Source organism: Camelus bactrianus, chromosome 4 (genome assembly GCF_048773025.1).
Source record: "Camelus bactrianus isolate YW-2024 breed Bactrian camel chromosome 4, ASM4877302v1, whole genome shotgun sequence".
NCBI lineage: Eukaryota > Metazoa > Chordata > Mammalia > Artiodactyla > Camelidae > Camelus > Camelus bactrianus.
This window is the reverse complement of record NC_133542.1, coordinates 22,330,828-22,346,381: the sequence shown is the minus strand read 5'-3', so window position 1 is coordinate 22,346,381 and position 15,554 is coordinate 22,330,828. Positions and strand designations below refer to the sequence as shown.

At 42.0% G+C, this 15,554-nt stretch overlaps 1 protein-coding gene across 1 annotated transcript in view; it reads right to left on the bottom strand.

The window, feature by feature from the left end:
- Positions 1-15,554, bottom strand: part of TTC39B (tetratricopeptide repeat domain 39B) — a 198,678-nt gene that overhangs the window by 170,655 nt on the left and 12,469 nt on the right. The window lies entirely within an intron of this gene.

Sequence of the window (15,554 nt, the reverse complement as noted above, 5' to 3'; positions counted from 1 at the left end):
ACTGAACGCTGCAGCCGTATCCTCTACCACCAGGGAGAAGTCCGCTGCCCCTTATTTTTGCATCACTAGCAGGATTCAATATCTGAAGCAGATGCAGCAGAATAAACAAGCCTACCTCTCCGGCAGGGCCCTCTACAAAGGAGGCTGGAAAGACTCTATTTTTAGCATCCAGTGGGAGATGTAGTGGCTGCCTCCCCCAAGTTTCACGGCGTGAAGAAATCATGCAGTGGAAGAGGGGTCTGTGCCGGGTAGGCAAAAGACTTACAAACACCCTCTAATGAGAGTGTGGCTAACCTTCAACAACAAGAGCATGTGTTGACATCAAATACGAGTCCATTGAATTTTCCAAGAAGGCCACTGATGACACTTTCCAGAATAGTTTCAAGGGAACACTGGGGGCAGGAGACAGGTGGAAGCAAGCTGGAGAATGAATGGAAGATGATGACGTAGAGTGATGCGTGCAGACCACTGAGAAGCTCCACGGCGAGTGGAAGGATCGAGGGGCTCATAGGCAGAGGAAAATGGAGAATCAATGAAGGGCCTTGGTTTAAATTTTTTTAGGATACAAGAGATTTGATCACATTTTTAGGCTGATGAGAAGGAGCTACCGGAGAAAGGTTACCATGGTTAGAAAGAAAAGATGATTTTTAAAAAGCCACGGCCTAAGCAGAGCCCAGGTGGAAGGATTAGCCTGAACATGCTGTAGAGAGAGACAGCTGCCCCTCTGAGTGAGAGAAAAGAAGTCAGGATGTACGTAGCTGAGTGTAAATGCTGCTGTGGGGAAGTGCAGGCGGTAAGTAAACGTCTATCAGACGGCCTCTATTTTATCTCTGAAACAAATAAGCAGGAACAACTGAAGGAGACAGAGGTGGGGGTGAGTGAGAGGGCTGGAGGAGAACAGTGAGACTTTCTAATTGCTAAATAGGAGAGGAGCTGATCATTATCAGGTAAAGAAATTATTGAAAGATGAATACTGTCAAAATTGAAGATCATAAACTTGAAGTGGCTCCAATCTGCATAATGACTGTTTTTCCCTCAGCAAAACTGCTGCCCACGTGTGGAAGCAAAGGCAGCCAAGGTCTGGCTCCGAGGAAGGGCAAGGCAGGTGTGGAAGCACACCAGGACGTGAGCCCTGAGCCTCCGAGTGACAGTGGTTCACGTGACGGCCCCTCAGGCTATGGACTAAATAAGGCAGCAAATGTGGCCAGGAGCCACAGACAGAGGGATTAAGGTATTTCAAAGTGCCACTGAGATTGAGGGTCAGCAGTTACAGCTAGAGGGCGAGCCGGAGGAGGGGAGTTTGTGGTCAGAGTCTGGGCTGTTCAGGTTTTCGATTTTAGAGATGAGGCTCCTCAGGTCCAAGATGTGACCATTAAATAACCTGTCGTAACCTTTGATATGAGGTCCTGAGGACAGAAACAATTTAGAGAAATAGCTACAGAGAGATAACCATCTGTCTTTCTGCTTGGAAGCCTGAAATTGAGAAGTATTACACTCGGCAAGGACTAGTCCCAGAAATCATGCCTTCCCGTCTGGGAACCACAGGTGGTAGACATGGCCCGAAATGAGGATTCAATAAGAAGTTGGAGATAAAGTGGGAAACAAAACAAACTGCCCTCTGTGAGCTGGATTATATTATAAGCAAAGAAAGAACTGTATCAGAGATAAAGAGATAGATGGCAAGATTCCCAGGCCAGTAAAAGGTAACCATAACTTGAAATATCTTTGTTACCACACCTAAAGAAAGAGAGTCTATCTGCTTGTGGTTGGGTTGGTGAATGGAAATTGAACAAGAGTCAGAGTCTAGCATGGGGCCAGGGTGCTCACTGCTCTCCCTGACCCATAGGTCAAGATAGCCTAAAACAGCCATTGAAGTCCATTTCCTTTGTGCTAATTCAGTGCCCTCTGAGTAATCTTCTTATTAGATTCTTGCTTCCCATATAGATTTTGCAAATAGGACAAGAATGTGTGGATCAGCTACATAACTATCTGGTCATGGTAAGTATAGATCTAGTGGTTAATTAACAAACAGGCGTCTTAGGTTTCTGTATATGGATTTGGTCAAAGGGAGTCAGGCTCCCAAGCCCAGACACTTCTGGATGGCCTAACGATTGCATTTCTGAGCCTAAAAAGCCATGTATCATCCCCTGGAAAGCAGCACAACACACGGCCATGATATGAAGTTGGACTGGGTGACAACAGTCCTCCCCTCGGTCACACTTCCCTGATCCACTGCCCTCCTACAAATCCAGCACAGATTTCTACACACAACTGAAGCAGGAAAAACAATCATCTTCTCTTTTATCTAACCAGAGAGTACGGACCAATAGTGAAATGAATACATCTGTGGCCACTTGTTATACGGTGCCGTGTAAGTCCATAAATGCCATACACCTGCAAATTAGGGTGGCATTTGTAAAAGACTGATAACCGCTGACCCTGACCAGGGCAAAGAAATAGGAAATGTCTTCTGGTCATAAAAGGATAAGGAAATGAACTTGCCATCCCAGTACGATAAGATTAATGATTTGGTAACAAGTTTAGAGCTAAGCAGGAAGGCAGCCAAAATCCCAGTTGGGCTCCACCTCCACGATCGACGCTGTGCAACTAAATCTTTCTAGAGTTGTCACGATATATGCATGACATTGAATAGTGTGTTCTTGATATATAAGAATAAGCAAATCTATCTCCCGCTCTCCTTTCAAATATACTCACTGGGGCTTGTTCTGCTTCTCCTGCATAAAAATGGAAGCAGGCCCTCTGGCTTTTCTAATTATTGTCAGGTAATGCAAGGTCCCCTGGTCAGTTTTGAATATTTCGCATCTCATGTAATGGGTCACACTTTGAACTTCATGTGAAGCCGGGGCCTCTCCTCCTGTTGCCCAGCTCTGCCTTATTGCCAGATGTTATCAGCTTCTCTCCTCCTCCCACTTTGGGCTTTTACTCCTCCACCTCTTTTTCACTACCTGTGTTTCTTATGTTTCCGGGAAAATTATCACTTTCACTGTTATGGTTAACTAGCTGGCACTCTTTGAAATTGCCAGACGATCAAAGTTTTATCTCTCCCTAGAGAATACATTTGTGAGTTCTTGGAAGACCACTGATCAGTCAAGGTCCTAGCAGAAAATAACATTTGCCCCAGATGGTTCAAACAAAGAGAATTAAATGAAGGGCCTGTTTATAGAGGAGCTCTCAGGGTTAATGGAACACAGAAGGGATGATGTCACAGGTTGGTAACAGTGGGAAGCCATTAGCACTCCAGGTAGGAGAAGGCAAGGGAAGGGAACAGGAGCATCAGAGTCCAGGCAGGACTAAGATTGCAAAAGAGGAGCCGCCTGGCCATAGTATAGTCCTGGAAGAATGTAAATGTTGCCAAAGACACAATGCCAATGCAAGGAGGCAGTGGGAAGAAACGCCTAGAACTCCCTCCTCTTTCTTGCTCAGTGGTTTCCTGCCAGTGCTTCTATTGGCCAAACCCAACTGGTAGCTAGCCAGCCAAGGAGCTCAAGTGATAGAGTTCTCAAGGGGTAGCCTCTGGGGAGACTACTAGATCTAGGGGGACAAACAGAACACATCCCCATTGCTGGGGATCTCTCCCCTCCATGTCTCCGGATGAAGGCAAGTGCATCTCGATTGTGATGAGTTGCCTACTCTTTCCTAACCCTCTGGAAATAAATTCTGCAATGTTATCACTTCCCTATGTGGAGGGCCACAGAAAACACACACGCATCCTTTACATATCATACTTACTATTTAATATTCAACATGTGTTATTTAACATCCTATTATGTATAATATTTACTAGTCACTAAACTACTTGGAGCCAGGTGCTGTGCGAAGGTGCCCTGCGTGAGTTCTCTTTAAGCCTCACAAAAGCTCATCAAGGCAGGTATTATTAACTTTGACTAAAGAGAATGATTGGGGAAGAGAGGACCAGGAGAGGCCAACCCAGAGTGGTCAAGTGACTTAAGCCACAAAACTATCTTTCTGTACCAAGTTGCCAGCAACTGAGCTTGGCTCTGAGATCTGAGGTTTCCACTGGGAACTGCCTTGCGTCAAGCTGGCTAAAGAAACCAAATCCCACGTGTCCTCTCCTTCCTAATTGCTGGCTCTTGCTTTTAGCTCATTGGCTGTTTTATTGGGAGTCCTTTAAGAAACGACTGCCCTTCTGGTTCTCCCCTGAGGAAGGGTTCTTTCAGGTGTTAAGATCTAATTTAAAGGGCATCTCTCTAGGGGTATGAACAACATATGATACAGTTATTTCGTTCTGGAAAATTCTGAAATGGTAATGTGCAGCTTTTGCCAAGAGATTGGTTTTCATTACACTCCATCTTCTTTCTAGATCAGATCTTTAGGGGAGCTGAATTCAGCTCTGTGGGAACCCTCTGGGGCCAGCCCAGGACTGAGCACAGCCTGTGTTTCCACCTACAAGTGTGCTCCCTTGGGACTGTTCTGAGCGTGGAGTGAAGATACCTGGCAACTCTCTTTTGGTATCTTAACTTAACGAGGGTGTGCTCAGCAGGGGCATGGCAGCCTTACTTTGACTGCCATGTGTTCATAAGGAACCTCCTAGGAAATTCAGGGAGTGCAGGCCTACTGTGAGGTGCGGTTAAACCCAGCGGATCCTTTCCCAGGTACCACTCTCTAAGGAGCCTCTCTGTCTCTTTTTTTCTAGTAAGTCTTATAGAGTTTCACTCTGAGTATTATTAAACACTAATTGAAGCTTTTTTTTTTTTTTTAAGAAAAGCTGCAAACACTTTATTTGATTTAATAAATAAAATAGTTCCTTTCAGTAAAGGCAATATTTTTTCCTAAAATTTAGTTTTACGGAGATGTAATTTACATACAATAAAATTCACCCATTTTAAGTGCATATTTTGGTAAGTTTTGACAAATGTAGACAGCCTATAATCATGACCCCAAACAAGATATAGAACATTCCATCGACCCAAAAAGTGACTCATGCCAGTTTGCAGTCATTCCCCTCCCCAGGCGACCATGATCTATTTTCTACCACGATGAATTCAGAAATAGATATTCGTCTTTCACTCAGCACGCTTTTGAGATTTATCACTGTCTTAGCATGTAGCAGCAGTCTGTTCCATCTTACTGACAAGTAATACTTCTTTGTAGGGAATGGAATTGGTTTTTGTGATTTTTTTTTTTAAATATTACAGTTTGTTTATCCATCCATCAGTTGCCGGACATTTGGATTATTTCCAGTTTTTGCTATGGTGAATAAACCTGCTATGAACATCTGAGATTCTGAATGGACAAACGTTTTCATATCTCTTGGGAAAATATCTAGCAAGATTGCTGGGATGTATGGTAAGTGTATTTTAACTTTATTTTTTTAAACTACAACAGTTTTTCAGGGTAGCAGTTGCATTGGGTCCTTGCCAAAAATTAGTATTGCATTTATTGAATTTTATCAATCTAGCAGTTTGTAGTATTATTTTCCTATGGTTTTAATTTTCATTTCTCTGCTGAATAATGAATGATGTTCAGTATCTTTTCAAGTGCTTATTCGCCAGTTTTTAAGAATTCTTCAGTGAAATGTCAGTTTTAATATTTTGTCCATTTTTAATTGCATTGTGTCTCTTATCCAATTGTAAAGTATATATTTTAGATGAAAGTTTTTTATAAGAGATGAATTTTGCAAATATTTTCCCTATGTGGCTTGTCACTCATTTTCTTAACGCTGTCTTTGGAAAAGAAGGAATTTTTCATTTTGACAGAGTACAGTTTATTAACTTTTCTTTTATGATCATGCTTTTGTTCCCTACCTAAGAAAACACTGCCTAACTCAACATCACAAAGATTTTCTCCTTTATTCAGCTAGAAATGTTACAGTTTGGGCTCTTACGTTTATATCTATGATGCATTTCAAGTTAATTCTTATAAATTGTGTGAGGTAAAGATCAAGTTTCTTTTTTTTCATACGTGTATATTTGCATGCAGATCCAGCTTTCCTGAGTTGAACTTTGGCACCTTTGTTAAAAATCAGTGGCCAGAGAGGAGGGTATAGCTCAGTGGTAGGGTGCGTGTTAGCATGCACAAGGTCCTGGGTTTAAGCCCCAGTACCTCCATTAAGAAATAAATAAACAAGTAAGCAAATCTGACTACCTCCCCACAACACAAGCAGACAAAAAAGTGCAAAAAATCAACTATACTTCAGTTAAAAAATTTTTTCTAAATCAGTGGCCATATATGTGTGGGTCTATTTCTGAACTTGATATTCTGTTCAATTGCTATCATTAGACAAATATTACACTGTCTTGATTTACTGACGGTGTATTGTAAGCCTTAAAATCAGGAAGTGCAAGTCTTCCGAGTTTGTCCTGCTTTTATCCTAGCTGACCTTGGCTATTCTAGGTCCTTTCTATTTCCCTATAAATTTGAGAAGCAGCTGATTATTATCTACAAAAAAGCTGTGGGGATTTTGATTGGGATTTCATTCAATCAACAGATAATCTGAGGGGGTGGGATTAACATTTTAAGAATATCGAGTCTACCAACCCCTATACATCTCTTAAATAGATCTTACACTTTTCTCAGCACTGTTTTATAGTTTTCAGTGTACAGGTCTTACACTTACTTCATTAAATTCATCCCTAAGATTTCATATTTTTGATGACATTTTTAAAAACATATTGATTTTTAATTTTGGCTTTCAATTGCTGTGTGCTATAATTTAGAAATACAGTTTATTTTTTATTATTTATCTTACATCCTACAGTCTTGGTAATTCATTTATTAGTTCTAGTAGCTTTTTCGTATTTTCTTTAGGAATTCCTATGTAGACAGGTTGTTTGTGATGTTTTTACTTCCTCTATTCCAATCTTTTTATCTTTTATTCCTTTTTCTGGCTTTATTAAACTAGGACTTCCAATACAGTACTGAATAAAAGTAGTAGGACTGGATATCTGTCTTAGTTAATTGGGCTGCTACACCAAAATTCCATCAGCTGGATGGCTTATCAACCACAGAAACTTATTTCTCACAGTTCTGGAGGCTGGGAGTCCTAGATCACTGCACCAGCATGGTCGGGTTCTGGGGAGAGCCCACTATCAGGCTGCATGTGGCTGGCTTCTTGTGTCTTCACGTGGTAGAAAGAAAGAGAAAGCAAGCTCTCTCCTGACTCTTGTAAGGACACTAATCCCATTCATGAGGGCTCTGCACTCATGACCTCATCTTATCCTAGTTACCTTCCAAAGGCCTCACCTTCTAATATCATTACACTGAAGGGTATGAATGAATGATTCTGGGGGGGACACAAACATTCAGTCCATAACAGCATCCTTGCCTTGTTCACAGCCTCAGTCTTTCATCATTAAGTATAAAGTTAGTTATAATTTTTTGTAGATATTCTTTATCAAATTAACGAAACCCCCTTCTTTTTGTAGTTTGCTGAAATTTTTCATGCACGAATGTTGAATTTTGTGAAATGCTTTTTCTGTATGTATTGAGATGCTGTAACTTTTTAAACTTTTATTCTGTTCATGCAATGAATTACATTGATTTTTTTTTAATGTTAAACCAACAACATTTCATTCCTAGATAAATTACACATGGTTATGATGTATTATCCTCTTGTATGTATTTCTTGATTCAGTTTCCTAATAATTTAGTTCTGGGTTTTGTGTCTCTGTTCATGAGAGATACTAGTCCATGGTTTCCATTTCTTGAGATGATCATGTCAGGTTTTGTTATCAGGGTTTTCTCAAAAAACATTCTGGAAGTGTTACCTCTTCCTTTTTTCTCAGAGTTGTGTAAGATTGGTATTATTCCTTTTTAAAATTTTTGACAGACTCACAAGTGAAATCATTTGAGCCTGAGTTTTTTTCTTGAGGTTTTTTAAATTACAAATATAAATATTTTATCAGTTTTAGGTTTATACAGATTTTCTATTTCTTCTTGTATTGGTTTTGGTAAGTTAGGTTTTTCCAAGAATTTGGATATTTTATCTAAGCTGTCAGATTTGTTGGCATAAAGCTCATTATAATATTCCTTTATTATCCTTCCCACCTGCAAATTTCCATTCATTTCTATTGCGTGAAAGTTTAAGCCTCACTTTCTATCTGTAAAAGTCTTTTCCAATCCCAACACCACTTTTCTCCAAGCAGGATTTTTTTTTTTTTCTCAGCTGTTGATATAATAACTTCTTTTCACATTCAGTCACATTTGGTTTACTTTTTGGAGTTCTCAATAGAATGTCATTTGAAAAACAATTTTCACTACTAAAAATGGAAGGGAAACTTTCAAAATAACTTTTATGGACCAATCCTGAAAGTAAAACTGTCAGTGTACCTTATCCCTGAGAAACTGTATAGGTGAGTTCAAAGATTCCTTGGGAACGCCAGACCACACTGATGCGCTGCACAAGTCTGCTTCCCTGAATCATGTACGGTATCACAGGGGAAGCAATGGCAAAGGAAGGAAGAAGAATGTCAAGGATACAACATATCTTTGCAGAGGCTAATGTGGACCAGTAGGTCATATATAGCTACAGACCAAATAAAAGTTCTCTAAAGCAGAAGTGATCTTTAATTGCCTCAAAGACTGCAAAACCAGAGGCCTGGCATTCTTAGAGCAATAAAATAGCCTTGATGTCAGCTAATTCAACCCCCTCACTTTACAGATGAGGAAACTAAGCCACCACCTAACTGATAACACAGCTGAGCCCAGAGTTGAGGTTTCCTGATTCCAAGGACATTCCATTGCCCATGACAGCCTCGCTGTCTTTCAGTCATCGTCAAGAAAACAAACAGGCCCCAGTGTGCAGGTGACAAGACCCAAAAGAGTCTAAAGAGTGCTGTGAAGAAGGAAATATGAACATTGGGGTCTAAGGGAACTTTGTTCAAATTACTAGACCTTCTGCTATGGTCTGAACATTTGTCCCCACAATATTCGTATGTTGGAACCTAATCCCCAGGGTGATCATATGAGGAGACGGGGCCTCTGGGAGGTGACTAGGTCATGAAAACATAGCCCTTAGGAAGGAGATTAGAGCCCTTTTAAAAGAAGCAGCAGACGGAAAGGTCCCTAGCCCTTCTGCCATATGAAGTTAAAGCAAAAAGATGGCTGTCTAGGAAGTGGGCCACACATTACTGGACGACCCTGCAACTTTCCAGCCACCAGATCTGCCAGTGCTGTGATCTTGGACTCCCGAGCCCTAGGACTGTAAGGAACAAATGTTTGTGGTTGATAAGCTACCCAGTCTGTGGTATCTCATCACAGCAGCCTGAACAAACTGACACCTTTCTTGTCTCAGTTAATTTATCTATGAAAAGGGGCCTAAACCTTCCCTCAAATGGCTATTTTGAAGATATTTTAAAAATGTAATAATGCATATAAGATCTCTATCACTACGTCTGGAACATAGTAGGCATAAAATGAACGCTAGTACCTCCCTTTCCTCAGTCACACCAGCATATAAGTTGGATTCAAGGCCAAACAACAACATCTAGAAAAAAAATAATAAGCACCAATAGCTGAGAGACAATGAAATACATGAGCACTGTCATTGGTAGACTTGGTGGGATCAAGGCAGGCTGGGCCAGTCCTTCACACTGCCAGCTGCCCAGAAAGTGAAGAGAAATGCATGTGAGTGAAGAACTCTGCTCCAAGCTCTGTGCCGAGGACAGGTGCAGGCCAGTGCGTGGTCAGGCCCTCAGGATGGCTGTTCTCTTGCTCTCTTTACATCCTCTGCTTGACCAGTGCCTGCTTCACCTACACCCGACTCACCTGACTGACCTTCCTACAGACTTGCCCCCGCCCCAGCTGCTGACTGTTCTTACCAAAGGGGCAGTGAGGGGCGTGCCCCTCTGTTGGTTTCCCCAGTAACCAATGAGCCAACCTGATGTCAATTCCCCCTATAACTAGTAACCTCCCCCCTTTCCTGAGAGAAGCCTGCCAGCCCGCTCCGCCCGCCGTCACCCGCGCATGGTGGGGAGCCGCTGGAGGACCTTGCTTGTAAGATCCCCTTATGCGTTAAACCACTGATGTCTCCGTCGCCGACTCTGGGCTGTTTCTTTGGTATTGAGCTTGGGTAAGTGCAGGCCTTGCAGGCCTGTGTGGTGCAGCCCAACAACTGGCAGAGCAGCCAGGGGATGGAGGAAACTCCAATGAGTGCTGAGATGTTGAGAAAAAGAGCGGGGAACGGAAAGTCGCAGGGCAGTCCACTTATGTGGGGCCCCAAAGTTCCAGAGGTGATCCCAAAAGTTGCAAGGGAAACCCGGGGCGGCCGTCCACTAGTGTGTGGGGCCCTGTGGTGACTGGCTGTCCTTGATGAATGGGGGCCACCAAGAGAGTGGAGAACAATGAAGGCCCCTGATGGCTCTGCTATGGTATCAAAGTGAGCCTTTTGTAGTTGGTTAAGCTAGCTTTCTAGAAGGAATTGGTATTTCTTCCCGTGCCTTTGAGATGTAAATGATCAACCTGGGTTCTCAGGAACTTTGCTCTAATTGTGTGTGATCTCTAAGAGTGAAGGGAAAAGAGGGGCCTTTTTAAACTCTCTAGGAATAACTATGTTTGAGGAATGTCTATCTAAAATAGTCTCTCCAGATTTTGGTAACTTGAAACTACGTTAAATGAAGAGAATTCATTGACTATCTGGGTCATTTCCAATAGGATAAAATATTGGAACATTAACTGCTGGGCGAATCTAAATTTACCCACCTTTGCCTTCTTAGGAGAGGAAGACTAAAGCATAAGTTTTCCAATCAGGAAATGCTGGTGTGACAAACAGTTCACAATTACTTGCTTTTTGGTTTTTGTCAGAGATTAAGGATTTTAAGGGTTAAGATTACAATCAGTCATAATTCTAGGGGTCGTAGCCAAGGTTCTTTATCGATTCAATTCTAATCAGGTGTTTAACCGTGACTTTCAAAGTCTTTTGACATGTATACACAGTTATTGTTGTACTCTGATGCTTTTGCAAAAGTTTCATCTTCAAGAAGATTCATTCAAGAAGGACCTTTTGACAAGTATAGGTCTGATAAATTTTAGATCTTATCACTGAACTGGGTAAGAAATTAAAGAATCCTAATGGAAAACCTGATAGCTTTATAAAAAAGTTAACAAAAGGACTGGTTACTGTGTGAACTGGTGAATATGGTATAAATTGTATGGCTTTTGTCTGGAATGGTTTTGATCTGTATTTTCCAGGTTTAGGAAAGCCCTTCCCTCAAATTAATGTTGACATAGCAATTTGGTAAACTACACCCATGCGTAGAGTTGAAGCATTTTCCTTTTCTCTCTGCCTGGGCCCTCCAAAAACTGGAGACTCTTGGGTTCCAAGCAGCCTTATCAGGGAAATGGGAAAGACTTGTCTCCTGACATGTGCAGGAACCTCAATATTCTGGGGACCTCCAGAAGGGAGAAATCCACCAAGGTGAAGCCTGATGGCAGGCCTTTGGCATGGCTTTCCTGGCCTTGAGAGGCCTTTTGGGAATTCAATCTGTGACTCCTTCTGAGGAGTTCCACCACAGCCAGTTTGGAAAAGCTTACATGGTCAATTGACCAGACATTTTGCAAACAAATTTGTCTTGATTTGGCCATGTTTGATGGAGATGAGGGTAATTTTAGGGAGAAAAATATGATATTTCAGTAGCCGTTAAATTCTCCTTCTGCTAATTAAGGTCTGTATTTATGAAAATTATTGTGTTAGCCTTGACGTTCAGGATGGAAAAAATTCTTAATGGAGTTGTCATAGAGTGTAACTACTTATAATGTATAACACTGCTTGGTTTAAGTCTGTTACTAAAAGCACATGTACAATGCTTGTGTAACAACTGATATATGTGTATAGCCTCTAAAATGTATCTACGTGTAATTGGTAACATGTATAGCCTCTAAAATGTTTCCCAGTCAACATACCTCTGAACCTGTTGACAATATCTGATTCATTTTCCCCCAACATGGATAACTAGGCAAATATAAAGGAGGCTTAGCACCAAGGGACATGATCTGGACCTAGGGTAGACAGCTGAACCACCCCAGCTTCACGGGACAAATATTTTGATCATCAGTGCTTTCTATTGAAAGGTTTGCAATCAAAAGGGGAAATGATGGGAAAAATCTGTACATATTGAGGTACGGGGAAGTCATTCTAGCTTATACAAGGTTTAACTTACATTTTACTTAATAGAGTGGCCTGTTCCGTGGCCTACTGAACATGCATGGTACATCTGCTTTGGCCTTGAGGAGGGGAATGCATTTGATAATCAAAACGGAGTAGCTGTGGTTCAGACATCCCAGGTAAAACTAGGGTCCATTGTAAATGTAATTTTAGACATGTTCCTATATGACTGAAAACTTGAGTTTTCCGAACTGTATTGCAGACCAGGACAAAAACCGCAAGTGGCTGTGGTATTATCTCAGAATGCTGCTACTACTTGTGTTTTGCTTCATTGTCATGATTGCCCCTGTGCGGTGCCTGTTAGATGTCTTACATTTTACCTCTAGCCTGAGCAGAGGACATCTGTTCAAGGATTGAGCAGCAATACTGTCCTCACTGAGAAATGAGTGTCATTTCTGGGTCTATAGTGAGATGCCATCGTTTCTTCTCTGGGCCTCATGAAAAACTGACCTGGCGAATGTGACTACGTGGGGACGACTGACAATGAGAGGGAAAGACTTTCACCACCTTCCTGTCCCACATGCCAGTACATCAGAAGGACCCCCATGGGTAAACTTTACTGCCCATGAGCCCCCTGGGCTATGCTGTGTGGAATAGAACAGGCTGGCTTCTGGACACACAAGTGCAACTAGTGAATTAACTGGATTTTTGTTTGAAAAGACCTAATGCGTCCACCTCTGATGGTGCTCAATGTAACATGGGGTGACAGACCTGTACTGTGACTGCTGGTTCCTGGCTGGACCAACAGAATGTTTCCTTTACAGCCAGGCCTTCCCCTCCCCATGGGGGTGGCTCTGGACTGTAAAAACCAGTGGTGGCCTTACCTTCCTTATAACTGGACAGGATGCTGCCACGACTGACTACCTTTCCATTGACCCAGTAAGCTCCTGGCTCAAATTTACCCACATCCTGGCAAATGACTATTCTCAGCATACTAGGTATCTTACTCTTGATACTCCTTGGTTGCTGTTGTCTGTACTGTATTTGTGTGCTTGGTTGCAATGCCCCTCTACATACCTGACCCCAGGAATTTCACAGAAGAGGGGTGGACTAAGATGTTATGGGTATTGCTAAGTATGTAGGGGTGGAGAGTATGGTCAGGCCAATCAAACGGTTGTTCCTTTGCCCTCTGTACATCCCCTGCTCGACCAGTGCCTGCTTCACCTACACCCTATTCACAGGACTGACCTTCCTACTTCCTTGCCCCTGCCCCAGCTGGGTGGTGAGGGGGCGTGCCCCTCTGCTGGTTTCCCTGGTAAGCAATGAGCCAACCTGATGTCAATTCTCCCTATAACTGATACCCTCCCCCTGACACCAAGAGCAAAGACTGCTGCCATGTTTTGCCTGCCATCCCCCATGCACAGTGGGGTGTCGCTCCAGGACCTTGCTTTAGACATGTAAGATCACCCAACCATTAAACCATTGATGTCTCTGTCGCCGACTGCAGGCTCTTTCTTCAGTCTTGAAGCTGGGCAAGTATAGCCTTGCAGGCCTGCGGGGGGAAGGCAACACCAGGCCCAGCCTACACATCTTTCCTACTAGCTTCCCAACTCATCTCCCAAGGGCAGGATCAGTCCTCTTCTAGTTCCCAAAGCCAATCTGGACTTGGGGCCAGATGTGCTCAGATGACTCCAACTGCATATCTGTCTGCCAGTCTACTTCTGACCTATTGCCCAGGTCTCGATGTCTAGGCTTCTGCTTGCTCCTATCCAATTCCTTGCCCCACTGACCTGGTTTCTACTTTTCCCTGGCTTCCTTGTCATTCTGCCATACACACCTGACAGGAAACCCACTTGGTTCCTCTGTAGTCAAAAATTACAATGGCAGCCTGGCACATAAGTGTTTCCCAAAAAAGGCTATGCCTATGTTATCCATTCTGTCCTTTACTATGCCTGAATGATCCAAGGGAAGAGACTGCTGGCCTGTCAGATTCTTTCCTGGGAACTTTGAGAATTTAACCAGAGACAGAAAGTGGTGAGAGCTGAGTCATCTCTGGCAATGTTCAGGAGAGAAACCCACAAGCTGTCTTCTATCTGAAGACCCTGTTACCCCCCATTCCTGAGAGTTGGCTGTCTAGCTCTGCCTTCGGTCGTAAGCTTCCAAAATAAATCTAACTTTTGCTTAAGTGATAGAAGATCTGTTTCTGGTTCTTGCATCCATATGAACCTTATCTGGTACAGATCTCAACTGTTGACTGCTTATCTGAACTCAGTGTGTCATGCTCCTCGTTCAGAACCTCTCTTCCAATCAACTCACCCAACCAAGCCAACTCTTAAAGCATAATAACACACACTGATATTTAACATTGATATTTGTCCCAAGTTCTCCATAGGATAATTTTTTGGAACTTTTCCCAGTAATATTGGAATTTGGTTGTATTTATTTATTTGCCCATATATCTGTCCATCCATCCATCTACTGCACACTAGGCACTGTCTATGGTCCTAGGGTTACAGAAATGTAGCATGCAGAATCCCTGCTTTTCAACATTATAGACCAGGTAACTGCCACCCCTATAAATAACCTCAGTACAATGGGCTGAGAGCTATAATGGGGGTACCAATATGAAGCAGTGAGAGCACTGACGTGGGAGCAAATGACAGTCTTCAGAGAGAGGATCAGGAAGTTTCCACAAAGTAGCTAACGTTTAAAGTGAGTTTGGGAGAATAAAGATGAATTCACAAGGGGAAGAATGGTAGTAATGTTTTAAGAAAACACTGCAAGAATGATAATTTGTTAACTATTCAACCTTGCAACCTTGTTTCAGGGATTCACCCTACAGATGTATTGGTACATGTAACAGATGACTTGAGTATAAGATTTAACCATTGCAGCAGTGTTTGTAAGAGACTGGAAAAAATCCACATGTAAATTAATTAGCACTGATTAAAAAAATATGGTATATTCGTTTGATAGAAGACTATGCAACTATAAAAAAGAATGAGGAAGCTATTTACCAATATGAAAAATCTCTGACATACAATGCTAAGTGAAAAAGCAATGTTTAGAACAATACTGCCTTTTGTTTTAAATGGGGTAAAATGAGAATATATATGTTCATATTTGTCCACATGTATATTAAAAAGCTATACAAGTTGTGTACATCTGACAAAAGTGGTAACCACTGGGTGTGGGGCAGTGGGACCTGAAAAGGTAGTGAAACACGTGAGAGTGAGACTTTATACTGAACGTTTTAAAAAATTTTTGAACTATTTGAAAATATTATCTATTCAAAAATATAAATGAATTTTCAAAGAATGCATTGCAAGGAAATAACCAAAGTTAGACACAGGGCTCAGAAGACAACACAGTTTTTTGTTTTTGTTTTAATTGCTCTGAGTCAGAAACCAGCTGGCAAAAGAAAGCAAGGAGAGAATATTTCGCTTCACCTCCCTCTGATGTGGGTAGTAAT